This window comes from Acomys russatus, chromosome 3, assembly GCF_903995435.1.
Source record: "Acomys russatus chromosome 3, mAcoRus1.1, whole genome shotgun sequence".
Taxonomy (NCBI): Eukaryota; Metazoa; Chordata; class Mammalia; order Rodentia; family Muridae; genus Acomys; species Acomys russatus.
This window is the reverse complement of record NC_067139.1, coordinates 2,522,232-2,539,338: the sequence shown is the minus strand read 5'-3', so window position 1 is coordinate 2,539,338 and position 17,107 is coordinate 2,522,232.

Genomic DNA, 17,107 nt, shown 5'->3' with positions numbered 1-17,107 from the left:
CCCATCATTGCCACACATAGCACACATCTTTTCCACATGGCTTGGACCCTCTTGTTTCTGGAATTTGCTATCCCTGAGAACTGGCCTCAGACATGAACCCTGACCTCACTTTTTTCAGTTAGTTACAAGCTGGTAATGTATACTTCCCTTAAGTCTTTGTGTCCAAACAAAGACTAACATGAAATGTGGAAAATATTTCACCAAAATATTCAACTGTTAAGGAGGGAAGGTCTACAGTCCCCAGGGGTCTTCAAGAGTCCCTTCCATCTGTCTGCACACCTGTCTACACACCTGTCTGCACACCTGTCTACACACCTGTCTGCACACTTGTCTGCACACCTATCTGCACACCGTCCCAGCCCAGCTTACAGTAAATGTGACTCCCCTCCCTCTGTGCCCTGTGGTTCCCCCAGGAATCAGCTGCCCTTGGGATTCTGGCCTGTCTAGCTTTAAGCCCCGAGGTCCAGGCCCCAGTTCCTTTTCCTCCTCCAATGTTTTTGAGTCTGGATTCAACCTTCTCAACCTTGACAATGGAACTATTCTTTCTTGCCCCTACCTCAGAAGAAAGGCAATAGCTGAACCACATCATTTGGAGGGTTCCTCTTGGGAACCAAGTCTTAGGGAACTGTGCTTCTTCTAACTAAGGTTCTTCTTGACCCATTACCCAGGTCTCAGTGCTGGCATTTTGGACAATGGCTCCAAGTACAGCTATGCACACAAAGCTGTCACAATTGGCAATAGCTCGTGGAGAAGTGCCCTGAAAACTGGACAGGCTTAGAAATCCTAGAACATTCATTCTCTCAGCCAGACAACCATGTCTCTCAGACAAGAGTTTGGCTCAGTTATTCCCAAAAATTTATGTTAAAAGTTGAACAGTTAACTTCTCGGTTTAAAACATCTGTGTTTGGGTTAGTGCCGACTTCACATTTCCCTCTAGAACAGTGAGTGGATGTTTGATTTACATTTCTGTAAATAAATGGTAAACTCAAGTGGTTTTCCCAGACCAAAAGCAACTATTTGCCTCTGAGGTAAATTTGTGTCTCTACCCTTGGAGACTAGGAACTGTGTGTAGCTTTAAATGTTACCCTCTTTTCCCAGCTACTAAAGATCAAGTTTCTAACAATATCTTGGGGTCAGTGGCAGCCAGGGAAACCGATGGCATGTCTGTGGAATTAGGAGAATTATGCTATTTTAGGGACTTTCTAACTGGGGTTACGCATACCCATGGCAATGTGGGTCCAGGCAAGCAGAACCACCTGGGAAGATGCTAGGCATACAAATCCCAAGCCACTAAATGAGGAACAGAACACTAGAGTTGGGCCCAAGCAGTGTGTACTTCAGAGACCCTGCAAAAGACCCCGACAACTGTTGAACATGGGGTTCAGTGGGAAGAATGACCACAAATGCCCTTGGAGTCACCCCAGACCTCACAAACTCTGTAACAAAAGCTGCCTCTTATTTCGATGTGTGAGCGAATAGAGATCATGAGAAAAGGCAATGTGGGCTAAACTAAACCCAAAGCCATTGGAAGCAAGGCTGAGAACGCAGGTGGGGAGGAGAGATGATTAATGTCTCTGTCCTGAGAGACGAGACTGAGAGACTGCCTATTTGTGTTTGAGTCGGCTGCCCTCATTGCCCAAAGCACAACTGTAGCAGGCCTGTTCCCTAGATTCCTGTTCTCTTCTTCTATTCTCGTATATGACGTAGCTCCATGGAGCTTTCAGAACTGCAGAGGAGTCCTGAGTCGGACAAATGGGGTGTGAGGGGATGCCTCATCCCTTCTCACTGAGACACATCAGTGGTAGTCACCCCATCTTGCTTACTCAGGACAGTGAAGAAGTTGCAGGCCTGGACTGATTCTCTTCATTCCTTGCTCTTGCTGGGAGAGGGCCATACAACTGCTTCTGATAAGGCTAGCAGGGCTGGCCCAGGAGACAACACTATACAGACCACAAGAGTGACATCCGATGAGCTGGCTGCAGTGCCAGGGGTGGGAACATAGCCAGGTCTAAGGAATTACGGAGGTGTGCCGGACTCTGGAAATATGAAAGAGATGACTGTAAAGTGTTTCAAAATTAAACTCAATTCACCTGTAAATGCCTGTAAGCGACACCTAATGCAGGTTTCATAGTACACAGGTTTATATAGTTTATAGCACCATGTGACCTCTGACCTTACTAGCCACTAATGACAAGCAGAGATAGACACTGTCAACTTCCACACACAGCCCACAACACAATTCTACCAAAGCGGAGGAGCAGGTCCCATGGGCAACCCTTACAGAGGAATGGATTTTAACCTGGGAAGACACAAGGTGAGTAGCTCTTAGAATCACATGGCCTTAAGTAGACCGCTGTGCTGGGTCAGCATCCAGAGGCTTACCTCTCGTGTCAGCCCACCCCCATAATTCCTGTCCTGTTAGACACAGAGCAGTGAGCAGTTTCTTACACATGTAGAGCCGTCTTCTAGACTTAGACATCTATTTCTGAGCTCAAGGGGGAGTGTGGAAGGGCCAGCCAAGGGTGAAAGGCCCCTCCTGGTGATTACCATATCATGCTGTGCTTCTTCTCTGCTAGAGAAAGAACATTATTCTTCCATGCTATATTTAACGCAAAGCTCATCTCTTCAGAATGGCTTTACCATGCGGAAGAGGTACCTTGTAACAAAACTTCTTCTCAAAGCAGTGTTACCTGAAGATGTCTAAAAAAAATAAGATCTCCTCACATCGGCAGACAGGAAAATAAAGTGAACTATTGCAAAGCAAACAAACTGTAGGCTTGGACTCAAACCTGGCTCATCAGTTATTTTTGTAAATAAGTTTTATTGAGAAATATAGATAGCCATTTACATGCAAGTGCCATTTGTGGTTGCCTCACAAAGTCTAAAATATTCATAGTAAAGTTGCTGATTTCTCCTCATTTCAAAGTCAGCCACTGAGCACAAAGTTCCTTGAACCTTGACTGAACAAACTCTTATTTCTGCCCTGAATTGTTGGAGTTATAGTCCAGGGCCAGAGAATTTTAAAACTTTAAACAAATGAAATCTACACAGTAAAGCAGTAAGTAAGCACTATCAGTCAACTCCTGGGAGAGAAAAGAAAAAAAAAAAAAGAATAATCTTTCAAATGAAGAGATTTTAAAGAAAGGACCACTTTCAATTAATGGAACAAACAAGACACCAGGGAAGTTTATTATACCTGGGGCTCAAAAGTCAAGACACAAAAGAGTGTGCTGAGCAGGGGAAGAAGCTTCTAGGCTGCAGGAATAAGGAATACCCCCAAGTCCTCCTCAACCATCCCATATCTTCACTGTGCCCCACTGTTGAAGGACAAAACCAGAAACCAGAGGACAAGGTACCCAATGATGCAGTCAGCCCAGATCATCAGGCAGAGACAAGATGGGGCCTGTGGGGGAGGCGACAGATACCTAAAGCAGCAGGAGGGAAACGATACAGTGATGAGGATTTTCTTTGGAGGTGCTGCATTTTGAAGCCAACTTTATGTAGTGTATACATAAACCATGGAACCATATCCCCAGTCCTATGAATTAGAATTTCATTGGAACTATAGGAACCTAACTCATGTCCTGGCCGGGGAGGGGGGGGGGGAACCCACTACTCTATCTCAATTATATACACACAATTATCAGCTTCTGGGGAACAAGGAAACATTTACTTCATGGAGGACACTAGTTAGGTGCCCATGTTTCTTGATGCATCTCTTCACCCATGCTTCCATAAGCAAGCCTGATGAAACTGATTGGTTTATCCATAGGAAAAAATGGTAGTGGAGTAGAAGGAAGCTAGTTGGGAAGAAAAAGGATCTATAGAAATGTAAAGGAACAAAAGTAGGTAGCAGGGTTAGTATAATAAAGATGGATTATATACATATATGAAAATATAATGAAATCTATTGTGTATGATTAATATATAATAATAAATAAAATGGAAATGAATATAAGGAATCCACTGAGGTAATAAGCTGTCTTAAAGGGACTATGTAATGTTTCTCTCTACCCTAGCTTTTATTCACATGAAGTAATCGTCATCTCAGAGGCTTACCACCTCTACCTGCTAACTTAGGCCTAGTCCTGGAAGCTTCTAGTGTCCATACAATCTAATCTAGAATGTTTTCAGCCTCTAAGACTTACTACTACTGCATAAGCTTACCCTCTCCAGCTCTGTATGAACTCATTCTGCCTGGTTCAATACAGCTGTTCTGGCTCAAACGTCTCTCCAAGCTGACTGATTCAAACTGGCTTCTTTCACCTTCTAACTGATTTGCTCTGCTTGGCCTCAAAGTAATTCTAGTAATCTGTTCGAATCTTCTGGCTTCTTCTCCTTCTCTGGCTTCAATTGCCTCTGATGACCTTCCTTGAACTCATATATGAACTTCTTCTACAAACGAGCTTTACTTCCATTGTTTGGGATTAAAGGTGTGTGCTAAGGGCATATCTGTATTCCAGCCAAGGTATCCATGTTGCTGGATTAAAATTCCTCTACAGGTAAATGTCTCCACTCCTAGAGACTACCAAGTGTGGAGCGATAGTGGCTACAGGGAGGAAATCAGTGGGCTGCTGTATCTAACCTTGACGATTTATGTGGATACTTGCATTCTCAATTCCATAAACATGCTACTCCTTTTCAATGACACCTCAAGAAACTTCACACTGGCTATTACCTGCTCTAACTTATTCCATATTGTATAAAATACAGCTTTCAGGACATATCTTGCTCTGGGAAACTCCATTTTACAAACAGCATTTGGCTCTATTTTTAGCATAAATACAGAAGCAGGATAACCCTGATAACTTATTCTGAAAAGCACAAGGGCATCATGCTACAAACAAATCAAAGTAAGTTGTACAGAATGAGTGAAGTCCTCAGATCCATTGTAATGGTGAAGCTTTCCTCCCAGAGTGAGGCTCAGAGGATGAGGAAGCCTTCTTCTGGTCCAAGTACAAATGTTGGCAAGGTTTACAATTCCAAGTGTTTACAAATGTTTGATCAGTGTACAAAAACAAGCAACTGTAGTGTCCTCTTCCTGGATATTTATAGCCGGAGGTTGCTCACCTACCAAGGCCTCCTACAGAGACTAAGCAACTCCTTCCCTACCCTTTGTGCTGTACAGTACATGCACTATGGTTGTGGTTGCTATATTAATAGCCATTGCATCAGAAGGTCCATGCCCATCCAACCCCATCTTGTCTGTGTTAGTGCAAGTCTGTAGTTTCTTTAGTGTCAATCCTTTCTTCATTCACTCTTTGTCCCCAACTAGGATTCTGGAACACATCTCATGCAGGTCACAGCAGTAGATTAAGTCATAGGAGCGTATAAGAATACTAAAATCATATTTTTTAAAAGTAGGCCTGATAATTCATGAAACACACCAGACCAAGGAAAGAAGCAACATCCTGACCTGAACTCCATAAAAGGGAATGCACCTAACAGTGCAATGGCCATGGCCCCATTAGCCTGTCATTCCATTTAGTATGTTAGCCAAGGGATCTGTAAGCACAGAACTCCAAACCATCTCTAAGACTTCAGCTCAGCTCTGTCCCACCAGGGCAGAACCTACTTGAATTTCCACCTGCCCATTCATCCATTTATCCATCCAGACACATTTGCACCTTTCTGCCATAGTCTTGGCATCCTTTGCCTCACCTCTGTGGCCTCCAAGGTTCTGCACCTTGATTATATGATTCAGCTCAAACTTAAGGCTCTCTTCACCTCTGCAAGTCTAAGCCAATCTCTGTGCATTTGGTAGTTATCCAACTTAGTTTACTTATTATCTTCCTACAACTTTAGTGGTTGCATACTTATCAGCTCTCTGTCTCCAGTAATGCCTCTTTAAACTTTGGTACCCATTCTGTAACCAATGTACCAACAGATGATAGATGGATGGATAGATAGATAGATAGATAGATAGATAGATGATAAAGAATTATTTTATGATCTGAGAGTTAATACTAGTAGTTAAGATTGAAATAAGAGAATCTGTTTGCCAATAGCCAGGCATCAAGGAAAATTGGAACTACTTGGTAAACAGCCAACAAAAGTCATGCAGCTTGAGAATTTATTATTATTTGATAAACACTGACATGGTAGAAAAGATTTTTAAAAGTATATCTCTTTCTTCTTTGATTGGGGAATGGTAAGGGACAACTGAAACCAGAAGGCAAGAAAACAGCCTGTAGTTGGTACTTATGCAATGTCTTGCTCCAATTCTGCAAGTCTATGCCTCTGTAGCTAAGATGACATATAACAGGTTATAGGCCATGGCGGGAAACCAGCTATTACATAGCTAAACTGATAGAATATCAAATAGCTCTCTAATGAATTATCCTTATATTATCAGTTAATGCACCTCCCAACACTCATCTAAGACTCTTCTATGCTCAGTAGATGTACTTAACAGAGACCCACAACTAGTCAAATTGCAGAGAAGAAAAGACTGCAAAACATTCAGCCCTAAATGGGACATCTATATTATACTTCCTTTCCCCAAGACTCAGGAATCACTGTGGAAGAAGGGGCATAAAGATTGTGTGGATACTTTTATGTCAATTTGACGTTATCTAAAGTTATCTGAGAGGAAGGAATCTCAATTAAAAAAATATCTCCATAAGGTGGGGTTGTAGCAAGACTATAGGGCATTTTCTTAGTTAGTGATTGATGGGGAATGGCCTGCACTTTGTGGGTGGTACAAGCCCTGGGCTGGTGGTCTTGGTTTCTATAAGAAAGTAGGCTGAGTAAGCCATGGGGAGCAAGCTAGTAAACAGTACTCCTCTGTGGCCTCTGCATTAGCTCCTGCTTCCAGTTTCCTGCCTTGTTTGAATTCCTGTCCTAGCTGTCATCAGTGATAGACTATGAATGTTGAAGCATACTCCAAATAAACCATTTTCTCTCCAACTTGCGTTTTGGTTATGATGTTTTATCATAGCAATAGTGAGGCTAACTAAAACAAAGACTATAATAACAAGAGATGGTGTGTGACTACAAGGAAGCAGTGTCCTCAGGACACCACAGAGCAGGTGCACTAGTTATGACAGCATGCACATGCTCCACACAAATTCCAGCCTGACCAGATTCCAGCATGAAGAGGTGTTTGGCATGAAGTCCCATCCATAGCTGAGGTGCTACTGGTAATTGTTAGATGCTTAGAAAGGGAGATACAGTTTTCTCTAAGAGTGTAGTCCCTCATAAGTAAGCCATACTCCAGTGCAAGGCTACATGTCCAAGAATATGTGGGCAGCACAAATTTAACTTGATGGTTAAAAAAAAAAGGAGTACACAAGTTTTGGGATGGGACCGTAATGGCCCAGGGTTGTGGAGGAAGCATCAAAGGAACTTCCACCTCAGATGCCTCAAGCATAAGAACAGCAGGAGTTGGCTACCTCCTCCCTCCCTACCCTGTGTCATAAAGCCAGATCCTCCACCATTAACCCTAGTAAGAATTTATAACCCTGAGAGTTACCAGGCTCCACTCCTTATTTGACCTTATAATGTTCCCCCACCCCCACCCTACAGCCCCTCAGTATGCAGATGAAGCATCTTCCAACACCCCTGCCCTGGCCAATGGCTCATGGCCACACAAACCTTGTCCCAGAGACCCTAGCCACCTCCCCAGGGGCATAAATACCCCTTTCCCCCAATAAATTGAACTAGTTCTCCAAAGGTGTTCCCAGGTGTTATTTGCCCATGCACTCATCTCCAATGGAGACCCTGCATTGCACTCACTTGTGCCTGGCTACGTTTCCCTACCTCCAGTCCAGTTAGTTGCAAAAGACCAGACTGCCCCAGGGGCAGCAGTTTTGTAGGTCAGTAAAAGGATCCGGGGATCTGGGAGGAGTTGGAGAAGACAGTGCATATGACCAAAACATACTATGAAATTCTCAAAAAATTAATAAAAAGGAAAAAATATTAATGTAGACTAGTCATGGGAAGAATGGAATGGATAGGATGCGGGTCTTGAGGAATGTCAATTAGAAAATCGAGTGCTTAAAATGCTATAACACTGTACTATCCTGTCTTTGGGCTCGTGTGACCTTTGTGCTCGTGTCTTTGTGACCGTGTCCTATGACCTTTAGATATTTACACTAGCCTTCAAGAGCCACATGAGGCCATGTGAAAGCAAAGAACATTGTGATGTGCAATGGGGCTACCTTATGAAAAGATACCTTATGAAAAGAGCACAGAAGCTGCCCGGTCTCGTCAAGGTTCTATGGGGGCTTCCCCCACATCTTTTGTAAGCCACACCTTTCTTTGTGGTTTAACTTCCTTCTACCTAATCAAGATACAGGAAGTTGCAGCAGCAAGAAAATTCCATACCTTGGGCTCCGAGGATTTAACATCTGAAATGCATGTGAAGGCCCTTTAAGGGGTGCTGGTGATTTTCACACTTCTCCCAACACCTACAAGGAGTGGGGTCCCATTGGTGAAATCCGCATTGACCTTTGATTTATGCGTTCTATATAGATCTTCTAAGTCCATTTGGACTTTGCCTTCGTATAGATTTCCCACTTCATCATGGGCTCTCTATTGCCACTAACCTGATCTGACCTTTCATCTACTTCAGGAATACCCTGAGACTTTAATATACTTATACAGAAATGTGCCCACCTAATAACTTACGCATGGCTTCCAGATGTTGAAACAGTGAACAGAGGCACTCTGACTATAGATTGATGATGAAGCTCGGCAGGGACCATTTCAAGGACAAGGTCTTTGTTATTCAACATGACTACCAATAAAATTAAATGATCAATGAATTAGTCAACTAAATGGTGGTTAGACATTCTATAATGTAATTGAATTTTAATAGCTCTTTATTTTTCCACATCTTCCCAATATCTGAGCTAGCAAATATAATGTCCAAGCATTTAGACCAGAATAAATTCCCTGCCTGCCTCAAAATTATTTAAAACAAAATGTCTGTCATAAAGAGATACACAATGACAAAGCCTAGGCAGGGCCTGAAAAAAATGAGTATTTCTTAGGGCCTCAGAAATTAAAGTCCTGGTCAGCACAAGGAAGTTATCTTCTTAATACCCACACAACACCCATGTTCATAGTCTTTTACAAAAAAAGTCTAAAATTTGACAAACTATAATACTTTTATGAGTCTCCATAGTGACATTTCTATATATGCAATGTACATTTCTATATATGCCAGAGCAAATTCCCTGGGGAAATTATTATTATATTAATCAACAATGAGTCATTTATAATTATAGTTTGGGATCTTTTATTTTTAAAAAGATCTACTTTCATTTGTATAATGGCCTAAGCTTATTTTTGCTTAAATTTCACATCGTAATTCAGAATAGGAAATTAGACTGGAAAGTTGTTTTTTAAACAAAGAATTGTGTTTCCAAAAAGAGAAAACGAAAGAACAAATGGGCAGAACAATGCCAATAATTGCATGTGGCAGGATTTTATAACCAAGCAGCTTCTTACAGCTGCTCCTGTGGGTGGGACAAAACATTTGAACACATTTTCAAGCCAGTTCGTGAGTTATTGAGTATTAGTAATCTTTATTACAGGTTGAATTTTAGAATTTGTGATTCATCTATTTGTAGTGGAAATCAAAAGGGCACTCATAGGCTAGCATTCGACTTGTGACCTGAGTCACCTGAAGGGCACTTCCAGAGTACTGTAGACCTCCAAGGGAGAAAGCTAGTGGGGAAAAAACCCTGCAAGAAGCAAAGAAAAGAATGTGCATCATCCCTGAAAACAGAGCTTAATATCTACTGATCACCAATAAAATAAAACAAGACAAAATATCAGCTTATACACGGACAAAACTAACTGAGAAGCCCCTTACCAGACTAAGCCTAAAAACATTTTAATTAAATAACAAGCTCACCTGAGATATTAAATCAGCATGGAGCCCAGTGAGCACGAGTGTCACCATTTTCCTCTCTCCTTTAATGAGCATCATTATTTTCTTTTCTCTTTTAATGACACTACCAGGAAACTAGATGGAAATATGAAGGAGGTTTTTTAAAGGCTAAATTGACACTTCATATCTTTGTTTAATCACAGATGTTGTTATTGTCACAATGAGCAGTGAATAATACTCAGTAACTGATAGGATGATTCTACCACCAACCCCAGAATTCAGGAAAAAGTTTGCACAAATGTATAATAATACTTTAATGTTATATTTAAACTATAGAAATAGGGAAGTCACCTTCACCAGCTAAATTATCAGGAGAGAATAAATGGTATACTCTCTGGAACCCAGCTACCTACATTATAGGAGATTACCTTCATCTTAAGCACAAAAGGCCAATTTTCATCATATCATGACTTTTGTTCAACTCAAAAAGAAATGCTATCTTTGTGAGCCTATAGAATCTGTAAAACCAGAAGCTTAACTATCATCATCTTGCATACTGAGATCTATACAAAATAGCTACACAATCAATATTTATTGGAGACATGACAGAATGACAAGGAAATGGACAACAGAGAAAGTACCCAAGAATCCTCTCTCTCTCTCTCTCTCTCTCTCTCTCTCTCTCTCTCTCTCTCTCTCTCTCTCTCTCTCTCGTTACATTGGACTTTTGTAAAAGTTACTGAAATTACTACCCACCCTTGGGGAATGGCTTTCAAAGAAAGGAAGAGAGAGCACAGTATAAGGGGTTAAAGGGAAAATGAAACAGGAAAGGTTGCATTGGGTGGTGCAGAAGGTGGTGTAGAGGAGTATGAAGAGGAATAAATAACACAAAAGACATTTTAACAGCACGCATTGAAACCTACTATTGTAGGATATCTGCTTTTGGTTTTGGTTATCCTTCAGAACTTGATGATAAGATGCTACTGCTTGAGGACACCATATGTTTGAATCACAAAATATAATAATTTCAAGCTGGTACAGACATGAAAGCTTCATCCCTACTGGCTAATATTTGTGGTGCTGGAAGATGCTAGGCATGCTACCAAAGGAGAAAAGTAATTATTAAATATATACAACTGTGCACCTACAACAGTGAATTTCCTAGAAAGGAATTCCCACTTATGTGACAGTGGCACAAACCTCATGGTAGTAACCAACAACTTTCTGCTTGGATTGAAGAACCATGTTAATATATATATATATTATAGTATCTATTATATACTATTATATATTATAATATATATTATAGTATATATTATATATTATAATATATATACATTATAGTATATATTATATATTATATATATATTATAGTGTGTGTGTATATATATATATATATATATATATATATATATATATATATATATATATATATCACTGTCTCTTCCGAGGCAAGGCTCAGGGTTTATCAAAAAAGTGGGTGTTTGTGTAAGAGTCATGACTTTATCTTCTGAGCACAGGAGGACAACTTCACATATTAATTCCCAGTGGTTGTGTTAGCATGCACAAGCCTGTAAAAGCTCAAACCAAACCAATTTACCATGTAGAGAAGGAAGCAGGACAACCCTAGCCATGGAGTGATTGGCAGTTGTTAGATATTGAGAAATGAACGGTCCATTTCCTCTAAAAGTGTAGCCCCTGGTAAGTCAAAGACGTTCCTGTAGAATATCACACATCCATGAAGGTTTTTAGTAGCACCAATTAGTCTTCAATGATTTAGAAGAAAGAGCATACAACTTCCTGAACAGAACACCAACAGCCCAGGCCTTAACGTCAACATATAATAAATGGGACCTCATGACACTGAAAAGTTTCTGTAAGGCAGGAGACACTGGAGTAGAACAAAGCGACAGCCTACAGACTGGGAAAAGATCTTCATCAACCCTACATCTGACAAAGGTCTAATATCCAAAATACATAAAGAACTCAAGAAATTAAACACCAAAAAATAAAACCAAATGACCCAATTGAGAAATGGGGCTCAAAATTAAACAGAGAGTTCTCAATAGGGGAATATCGAATGGCTGAGAAACACTTAAAGAAATGTTCATCATCCTTAGTCATCAGGGAAATTCAAATCAAAACAACTCTGAGATTCCATCTTACACCCATCAGAATGGCTAAGATCAAAAATTCAAGTGACGCCATATGCTGGCGAAGATGTGGAGAAAGAGGAACACTCCTTCATTGCTGGTGGGAATGCAAACTAGTACAGCCACTTTGGAAATCTATCTGGCACTATTTCAGAAAACTGGGAATAGGGCTTCCTCAAGACCCAGCTATTCCACTCCTTAGAATATACCCAGAAGGTGCTCTAGCACACAACAAGGACGTATGCTCAACCATGTTCATAGCAGCCTTATTCATAATAGCCAGAACATGAAAACAGCCAAAGTGTCCCTCAGTAGAAGAATGGATAAAGAAGCTGTGGTACATATGCACTATGGAATACTACTCAACTATTAAAAACAAGGACTTTCTGAAATTTGTGGACAAATGGATTGAACTAGAAATGATCATAATGAGTAAGTTAACCCAGAAGTAGAAAGACTCAAATGATATATATTCACTTATATCTGGAAACTAGCCCAAGGGGCATGCCCCATGAAAGTCTTCACTTACCAGGAAAGTGGGATAGAAGTGAGGACATCCTATTGGGACTCTAGGTGAGAGAAGTATAGGAGATTATGGAAATAGAAGGATCCAGAGGGTCCTAGAAACCTACAAAAATAACACTATGATGGGCAGATCTGGACCCAGGGGTTCTGTTCAAGCTATGGCACCAAACAAGGACAATATGTGCAGTGAGCATCAAATCCCTACCCAGATCCAGCTAATGGACAGGATATTCTCCACAGTTAAGTGGAAAGTAGGGACTGATTTCCACACGAATTCTGGTGCCCCATATTTGACCACGTCCTCTTGATGGGGAGGCCCGGTAGCACTCAGAGGAATTACAGCAGGCTACCAAGAAGAGATTTGATACCCTAGGATCATATAGAGGGAGAGGAGGTCCCCCTCAGTCACACTCATAGGGGAGGGGAGTAGGGGGAAAGCAGGAGGGAGGGAGAAGGGATAGGATAACAATTGAGATGTAATATGAATATTATCAATTTAAAAAGATAATAAAAATAAAATAAAATAAAAAAGAAGAAAGAGCATAAATGGGTATGTGAGAGAGGGGGCTGGTAACAATATTTTTACAGTGCCTGTGAATTTGAGAGGTATAGGAGTCAGGGTGGAGTACTGGAGGAACTGGAGAGAGGAAAAGAGGTGTGGAAATGATGTAAATACAGCTACTCACCTATTAAATTCTCAAAACAATATAAATTTTTATAAAGACATGTTGCTAATATCAAATGTTCAGTAAACACTTATTGTGTAAAGTAATCCATATCTGTGTGTCAGAGCTGTTCATAGAAACTCATGTCCTAGATTTATGAAACTGTGCAAAGTCATGCCACATTGTGTGTACCACTTGCCTTCTCCATTACAGTGTGTCAGAGCTCCTTGCCTCATGTTTTTAACCTGTACTTGGCATCTGCCTAATGTGAAGATGGCATCCTTTTAAATATTTACACGTTGGTTGCATGTATTTCTGTAGCAAAATTAAATGTCAATATCAATTTTTATGATTTCCTCTTGGGTTATCTGCTTCCCCTTATTTATTTATAGTAATATTTTACATATGTGTGTACATTCCTAGCTGATACAATTTTAAAACACACATTTCAAAGTCATAAAATTATTTGATGAGTAGAAACTTTCACCTTTGCATGTAGTTAAACGCATGAGCATTTTCTCTTGTAGCTTTGATTTTGTGATTGCTTACAGAGGAACCTATAGTGGAAATTTTTATGTCTTTAAAAGCTCAGTTTTGTTATGTAAACATGCTTTTGTTTTAATTCAAGTTGTGTGATATGGGTGATTCAGATTGTCCACAGTAGCAAATTATTTGCCTCATGTGGGCTCTAAGAGGGGCTATCTGTCACCTACAAATAGTTTAATTCTGAGGATTCTAGAGAAGAAGTAAATGCCAATGCCCAGTGAGAGCAGGGGGCTCTGAGAAAGAAGAATGCTGCTCTCCCCCCTCATCTCCACCACTACCATCACCACTACCACCATCCACCACCACCACCCACCAGAACCACCACCACCACCACCACCACCACCAACAACAACAACAACAACAACAACAACACCCACCAGAACCACCAACACCCACCAGAACCACCACCACTACCACCTGAACCAACACCTCTAAAACCACCACCACCACCCACCCACCACCACCACCAATACCATCACCCATCACCACCACTCACCAGAACCACCACCACCACCACCAGAACCACCAACACCAACACCACCCAACACCACCAACACCAACACCATCTAACACCACTAATGCCACCCAACACCAACACCACCCAAGAACACCACTACCACCCACTAACAACAACACCTACCACCACCACCCACCAGAACCACCACCACCACCACCACCACCAGAACCACCACCTCCAACACCATCAACACCACCCACCATCACCAACACCCAACACCAACACCACCACTACCACCACCCACCACCACCAGAACCACCACCTCCAACACCATCAACACCACCCACCACCAACACTGACACCCAACACCAATAACAACAACACTACCACCATCCACCACCACCACCCACCAAAACCACCACCAACACCCACTACCATGACCCACCAGAACCACCACTACCATCACCCACCACCACCACCACTCACCAGAACCACCACCAACACCACCCAACACCACCAACACCAACACTACCAACACCACCAACACCACCCAACACCAACACCCAACACCAACACCAAAACCACCACTACCACCACCACCCACCAGAACCACCACCACCACCACCCACCACCACCAGAACCAACAACACCAACAACATCCAACACCAACACCCAACTACCACCACCCACCACCACCACCCACCAGAACCACCACTACCACCACCCACCACCACCACCACCAGAACCAACAACACCAACAACACCCAACACCAACACTAACAATACCCAACAGCACCAATCCACCAACAGCACCAATACCCAACACCACCAACACCACTACTACTCACTAACAACAACAACATCCACCACCCCCATCACCACCCACCACCACGCACCACTACCACCACTACCCACCACCACTACCACCCACCATTACCACCACCCACCACCACCACCACCAGAACCATCACCACCACCTCCAACACCACCAACACCACCCAACACCACCATCACCATGCACCACCAACAACAGCAACAACAACAACACTCACTAACAACAACACCCACCACCCACCACCACCACCACCCACTAACAACAACACCCACCACCACCCACCACCCACCACCACCCACTAACAACAACACCCACCCCCCACCACCACCACCACCCACTAACAACAACACCCACCCCCACCACCCACCACCACCCACTAACAACAACACCCACCACCCACCACCACCACCACCCACTAACAACAACACCCACCACCACCCACCACCCACCACCACCCACTAACAACAACACCCACCACCACCCACCACCCACCACCACCACCACCCACTAACAACAAGAACAACACTCACCACCACCCACCACTACCACCCACCACTCCCCAAATCTCCTGGTTGTGACTGATGCCCAAGGAACTATGGCCCTAACCAGCAGAAAGCAGCTAAAATAGACTCTCCCCCTCTCCCCACTAACCTTCTTTCTCTCTTAACTGGTATTGGAGTGTTGGAAGGGGTTGGGATGGAGAAGAAAGGAGATATAAGAACCCAATGAAATAGTTTTAGAAAGCACACCTTCAGGAACCTACACGAAAGTCTAGAATATAGTCACCTAAGTAATGTTCTAAGTATTTTAAGGCATTCCTTTTAGCATTGAGTCCTTGAATTCACCTAGGGATAAATTTAGTCTTCAATAAAAATTGTTTATTATAAAATTCAAAATTATAATGAAGACTTTTGTAGACAAATTAGATATCAGTCAGTCTTGTGAAGAATCTAAAAGTCTCCTCAGAACAATTGGGGGACCAAGTACCATTCTACAGGAATGAACCATCTAGCAACTCCACCAAGTTACTGAACTCACTATATTCAGAGAAGAGCCTTGGAATCTGAATGCTGATACCAAGCTGGGAGTGACACTGAAAAGGCAGAAGGAGGTAACACATATGAACTGCCTAGCTCTAGCCATGACAAGCATGGAGCACACAGTGCATATCCCACACAATCCAGAACAGCAAGTGCCAAGTGCCTGAGCGGCTGTCTATCCAGGAGGACAGCCTTCTTAGCCTGTCTCCTTTATGGAGACATAAAGCTGTGTGCAAAGGCAGGTGGGTCATCAAGGCCACAAAGTAAAGGGACTATTCTTCTTTATTAGGGGAAATTGTTGGAGTAATATGAAGAGAAATTGTGCCAGCATCACAGTTGCATGTTCTCCTTTGGTGTTAGCATTAGGAGTGGGTGTCCATAGAGTCTGTGGTTCATGGAATTCCTGGGGTTCTATGCTGAATGCTTTCAGTCCCATAGAGAAGCCTTGCTCGTCTCTTACCTCCACATGCCCTTATGGGCTTCACCTTCCACTTCTTATTGCCAGTTTCCGGACCCCCTCTCCCAGACAATGCTGTTACTTTATCATAATATAACTCAGGTAACTGTACTTGTAAGAATTGTTCTCACCTGGAGCTCAATATCTGAAGGCTTACCTAACTTCTCAAAACACAATCAACCTCTCCTCTCATACCATGCAGCAACCCCTGAGAATAAAAGTCTGAAAAGGATTAGAGGATGATGAGGATGACCTTCAACATTTAAAGAGTTATACAGAGTTCTGGCTGTTTCTGCATTACATACATTCACACATATGTGAGCATGAACAAATATGTATACATACAAGAGAAATTGTGGCTCATGTTTTATCTAATATCAGTTGCATTTTATGTACAAGGCCAATCCTTGACATTTTCATGACCAAAGTGCCTCTGAATTTCTCCATTATTTGTATCACTTATATCACTATAGAAAGTTAATGTGTTTGAAAGAGTTAAAGAGTTTTTTTAAAAAGAGATAGTTAGGGCAGGAAGTGTAGTTCACTGATACAGCACTACCAATCTAATATATCCAAGATTATTTCACC